The following is a 6,000-nucleotide window of genomic DNA, read 5'->3' as shown; positions in this document are numbered from 1 at the left end:
AAAGGAAAGGAAAGGAAAGGAAAGGAAAGGAAAGGAAAGGAAAGGAAAGGAAAGGAAAGGAAAGGAAAGGAAAGGAAAGGAAAGGAAAAGGGCTGCACTTCCCATTTGCAATGTTTTCTTTTTTTACAATTACAATGCAGTGAGTGTTTTGACATGGGGCACCCAAAAACTCAGTGCAGAACTTGATGAGCCACTAGCTTCTCCCCACATCATCCTAAATCCACAGGGACAGGGAGGTACACCTTTTCATAAGGATGGAGGCAAAGCCTGACAAATTAATCTGTGTAGACATGGTTACAGTTCTTAAAAAGAAAGAGAGAGAGAGAGAGAATATGGCTGCCTTGCTTGCACTGGCAGCTGCAGCTTACTGGTGGCTAACACTGATCTTACTGCATATTATTTCTCTTAGGTGACAGACAGCCTGTCTCTGCATCTGCAGAAACCCCAGCACTGTGCCCCTTGGACAGCAACACAATTGAATTCCTCTGAAGGTTGCAGATGCTGTGATGACTCTCAGGGATTTGTGAGCATGGTGATGGGAAGGTGCTGGGTCTGAAACCTGTGGATCAGGAGCATCTGGTCTGTCAACAGGAAGAGCAGGATCCTACAGCGATGCTGGTTTGCAGCTGCAGCTGTGCAGCTGTGACACCCCTGTTATACAGGTTGTAAGGAAAGGTTGGCTGCTGTCAGTGAGGAAGTTTTGCCTCCTCACCCCAAATACTGTTGAGCAAACCACAATTTCCCTGATCTCTCTAGCTGTTTAGAGCTAGCATTGCTCTCCAGTGGCTTATTTCTGACAGCCTGAATAAATGCAGAGAAATACTTTGATGACACACTTCTTTGTAATAATAATATTAATTGCCCATGCTGAGCAGACATGAAGCCAGAAGAGACCATGAGGTAATGGAACCTCTTTTGGTGGCCACTCAGGGCTCTTAGCTCCTCTGGCACAGTCACACTGATTCCCCATCCCTTGTCATCAAGGGATCCGTTGCCTTCTTAGCAACCATTGCCAGGGCAGGGCTGAGATTCTTTATGATGCAATTAAGCAGCAGACATTGAAATGGATCTAGATGGGAGAACAGGAAGGAGTTTATCTGCTCTGGGGAATTACTTCTGTCTCCTGCTTTACCTGGGACAGTTTGAAATCGATGCAGTAAGAAAGGGCAAAAGTTAGAAAATTCAAAAAGTTTCACCTCCCACCAGTGATTGCCATGCCATCCATAGTTATAAAAGCTGTACTGGAAACCACCGTGTATAATTAGAGGAGGTGGATGTTTTCACATTCTCTGCCTGTGTGTATGCAGAAGATAAAAGCCTGGCTGTTCTTCACACCCCTTGTCGGTCTCTCAGCTCAAGGACAGTGTACTAGACATCTGCAAGGAGCACAAGCCAACTCTGCGCATGCTTGTGCTTGGAAATAAATGCCTCTATAACCCAGCTCACAGCTGGGAACCAGCCTCAGCCCCTGATATTATCCATGCAGTGGTACTGAAATGGATCTAGCTGGGCAAGTGGCTCAAAGGGTTGTTGGTGCAAAAGGAGCCCTGGCAGGGTCTGCTGTCCTGCAGGGCCAGGATGATGTGGTAGCACCGGGTGAGGGGAGGAAAAAGGGGAGGAGCCAGGCCTGGACAGAGGTGTCCAGGGCAGGCCTCAGTTTTGCCCAGAGACACCAAAGCAAAGCATAGCACCAGCCTAGGATCACAAGCTTTCAGCTGGTTTTTGGCACTGCACAGGAAACAAGGCAACCCATTCTTGTGTGCTTATCCTCTGCAGTCCCTTTGCCTCAAGGAGGGCATGCAGTAAGCGTGAATGCTGAACACACGGTACCACCCCATCTGTGGCTGTCAGCAAGCCACACACCCAGCCACCCAACGGGGGCAAGCTGGGACTACAGTGAGGGTCCTGAGCCAAGGCAGCAGAGACAATCAGCCAGTGATGACACCTTCTCATATGGTTTTGTATTCAGACTTTAGCCAAGAATAACCAGATTCCCTTGTCGCAGCAAATACATGAGAATGGCATTTCTTGAGAAAAGTCCCTACAGTCCAGGAAGTTGCCACCTTCCAGCTTTTCTATATGTCAAAGGCAAAGAAGATCCATGGTACAGAAGGTCATATGCAGCAAATTAAACTCTGTGGGAAGACTGGAGGCATCAGCAAGGTGGGGAGTAGAGAGCAATGTCTTGCAGGGCTCCCAGCAGTGGGTCTGGGTAACCCCAGTGTGCACTTTCAATCCTGCAAACCACCTCTGCAAACAAACCTGATGGTTCCCAGCAGGGTGACCACGCTGGCAGGTTAAAGGTACCTGGCCCCCAGGTGTTTGTAACCATTAGCCCAAGAGTCAGAAGGGACCAGTGACCTTCCTGGCCCCAAGTCATTGCTTAAGAGTTTAAAGGAGGGCTGTAAGCAATGATAAAATGCTCCAAAGGTCATATCCCTGTCCAAAATCTGGGGATGCTGCAGGTCTGTGTCTCCTTTGTTGCCAAGGAGTGATTTAGCTAAAGGAAAGGGGAAATTGCCCCATTTGCTTTATCTGGAAATGTTTTTTTCTCAAAGAAGCCCACCAAGCATATGCTGAAACTCCACTGGTGGCCTGATCCCCCTTGCTGTGTCACAGCACAGGCTCTCGCAGAGTTTGCTCCCAAGGTAATTATTTTTAGGGTTAATTTCTGAGCAGAAGGTATTCATGCTCCCAACGACCTACACTGTTAAACACAATTTTCCTCTGGGTTTACACACACATAAAAAGGTTTTACTCAAGTCAAACCTGGAATAGAAATGTTTCAAACAACCTCCTTGTTTGCTCAGTCCCAGAGCAGTGTTGATTTAAGAATATTGTCTTGATGGTAACCTGTTGGAAAAGTTTAAATTCCTTTCACAACCTGGAGAGAAAAGGGGGCCACTCAGTGAAGGTTCTTTATGGCAGTGGCAGGGGTTGGCACTCCCCAAGTGGCCATCTGTGCTCATTAATTCTGATGGAAGGCTGCACTGGCCCATCATAGGAAAAAAAAAAAAAAAAAAAAAGAGAGAAAAAAAAAGGAAAAAAAAAAAAAAGAAAAAAAAAAGTGGGAAAAAAAAAAAAGGGGGGGGGCTCTGTAAAAGCACCAATTAAAGTAGCCGGTAATTCCCCTTTTACCTGTACCTGAGCATGCAGGTTTAAATGAGGTACAGCTTCATAGTGATTTTGGAAGGCTGTGGCAGTGCTGGAGCCCTGCCGGGGTTGGGCTGGCTCCTGGGTCAGGGGGCTGCACTCCGAAAACTCGGAAGCGAGCTGAAAGGGGTGATGTATGCAGAGGAACCTTTGGGATCGTGTAAAGCTGCGGGACAAAAGGCACGCTCGTGTAAGCCGTGGAGGCCGAAGGAGGAAGGGCGTTCTCTGGCATCCCTTCCTCTCTCCAGCTGCTGCTCCCAGCGCAGCCGCAGCAGCGCTCGCACACCCCTGCACCACCCACCGCCCCCGAAAGGGCCTTTTGGGCCGGGAAGCGTCGCGTTAGCATCAAAGCCATGGCGCAGCAGCGGCTCTGCTGTCAGGCCGAGCTCTGCTCAGCAGGAAACTGCTCGCAGCTGCAGAGGGAGGAGCCGCAGAGGCTCGGGGCAGCTGGCCCGGCGCCCGAGGGACAAGCAGCGGCTGTCGCGCTGGTCCTGGACGTGTTGCTGGGAGTTGCTTGGCTGTCGCCCCAAACTCCCCTTCCCTTCTGAGCTCACAAGTGCAGTCGTTCATCCCCTCTGAGGACACTTCCTCACCTTATGCACCTGCCTATTCCAAACACCACGGGTCTGACTACCACCATACTGCAACACTCCAAGGGTCTCCCTGCGCTTGTGTCCCACAGCAGGCAGTGCCACCGCCTTGCAGTCTCTTCACGGGGCCGGGGCCGACACCGGGCAGCTCTGCTACCACCATCCTGTCCAGTTACTCTCAACTGCTGACAGAAGTCAGGCCAGGCAAAGCCAAGCCTTTTCTTGGACAGAAAGGAACTACAGGACTACACTTGGCCCAGGAAAAATTCCTCATCCAGGACCAATACAGAACATTATTTTGTTTCCTGGGATAGAGAGGGCTGATGGAGAGGGTATAATCATCTGGGAACCTAGGAGAAATGCCTTTTGATGAAAAATTAGCTGTTGTTTTCAAAAAATACCTGGGTAGAATGCTGAAAGTTTTGGTGTGGCAGTTTAATATGTGATGAAACTGCAGCACAGAGAGTTAGGGATGCCCACAGCGAATGGTGGTTGAACACTCCAGAATGCTCCCAAATACTTTGCAAAATGTTGTATCACCTCTTTGCCACCAAATATCTGCCAAGCATTTGGATATCCCTGGCCCAAGCCCACTATGTGCAGCCTGCTCTTGCACAAGGACAAGTTCTAACCTAAACACTGCCTTTCCAACAGCAATCCCAGTGTTGCCAGCAGGGTTTCAATGCTGAGGCTTCTTCAAAGTGAACAAAACTGACCTCCCCTGACCACCCATCTATTGGGTGTTTGTCAGACTCCCCTTCTGCTGGCTACTGAGGGACCAAAGCCAAAGGAACAGCCTTCCACTTCTGCTTGTGACAATCTCCCCACCAAATTCCAGTCCAGTTATTTAAGTGCCCAGCAGAAGCATAAAATGTATCAAAACAGCATAGGAATAGGATCTCAGTGAGGGAGAGGCATAAATGTGAAAGTATAGTCTTAATTAAAGTGATCTCCCTGTAATTATCTCAAATTAATGGTCATTTTGTAATGTTGTGCCTACAATAATCTGAGTTAATGTTATTTTATGTATATGTTATATATATTGTTATATGGAACAATATGCAGATCACCTCAGGGTTATCCCCATCTATAACTTACGACTTTTATTCAGAAAGTATTAATTGAGGCAAAATAGCTAGACCTTACCAAAGCCCCAGTTGTTTTAGATCAGTTATGATCAGAAATATACTTCCATGAAACTATGGGCCACCTGCATACATGTACATTCCCTGGTTACAAACTCAGTCAATTCAGGAGTTAAAACCACATTTTTTCTCACCCTCAGCACAGCGAAATGTAAATAGGCACTTGTTTTGCTGCTCTGCTCCATGTATCAGCCAGAGGGTCCAGAAGTTAGTATTTAGCTAGCAATTTTGCTGATAATGAGGGAGGCAGAGCAGCCTGTTCATTTACAGCCACATCACCTCTGCTAACAGAACTAAAAATGGGCTTTTGTCAACATCAATAAACAAATTAGAAACTGCTCTGGAGATACAGAACTCTGGTAGCCCCATTGCATCAACAGAGAAAGGAGGGGAGGGCCAGGCCCTTCTAGCCACCGACTGTGGGGGACGTGAGGGACCTGGCTGCCTGGAACACTGCTCCTCTCTGCTGCTGGCCTGCTGTGAAGGCAGCTCGGGGACCCTGGCCAGGTGCAGAACAAGCAGGGCTGCACTACCTGGATGCTCAGTGTGCTGGCCTGACTCCCACTGGTCACTGCTGCTCCACCAGGAAATAATGGACGTCCTACAGCTGGCAGGAATTTTTGTCAAAACAGTGGGTTTTTATCAGAAAGTGCCAGTTCATCAAATCCAGCAGGCTTTGAACCAGCAGAGCAGTTTCTAATGAACTTCTAAAAAAAAAAAAAAAAAAGAAACAGATTATTTTCAGGACCTGCCTCGCTCTTTTCTGATTTCTTGAGCTGCACAGTTGCCAAGGACTCACACATCCACAGCTTCACAGGGCTGCTAGTATTTTAGACTTTTTATTTTCCAGGGATGAAAAGACTGGAAATGCCTAGCATGAATAGGGCTTATAGGTTCCTGCAGAACAGGACAGAGCCTGGCATCCTGTACACACCAAGGACATAAAGGTTCCAATGTCCAGGAAACAAGGAGCCTGGACACGTTGACAAAGACTTGGATAACACAGAATTAAATTCCTGGACTAAAGGAAGTTTTTAGGAACACCAAACCCTAAGCAATTAAATCCTCAGGATCTCCATTCAGGTTTCATACAGTCAAAACTTCATTTTGAA

The sequence above is a fragment of the Lonchura striata genome, chromosome 1 (genome assembly GCF_046129695.1).
Source record: "Lonchura striata isolate bLonStr1 chromosome 1, bLonStr1.mat, whole genome shotgun sequence".
NCBI classification, from domain to species: Eukaryota; Metazoa; Chordata; class Aves; order Passeriformes; family Estrildidae; genus Lonchura; species Lonchura striata.
This window is presented reverse-complemented; position numbering follows the sequence as displayed.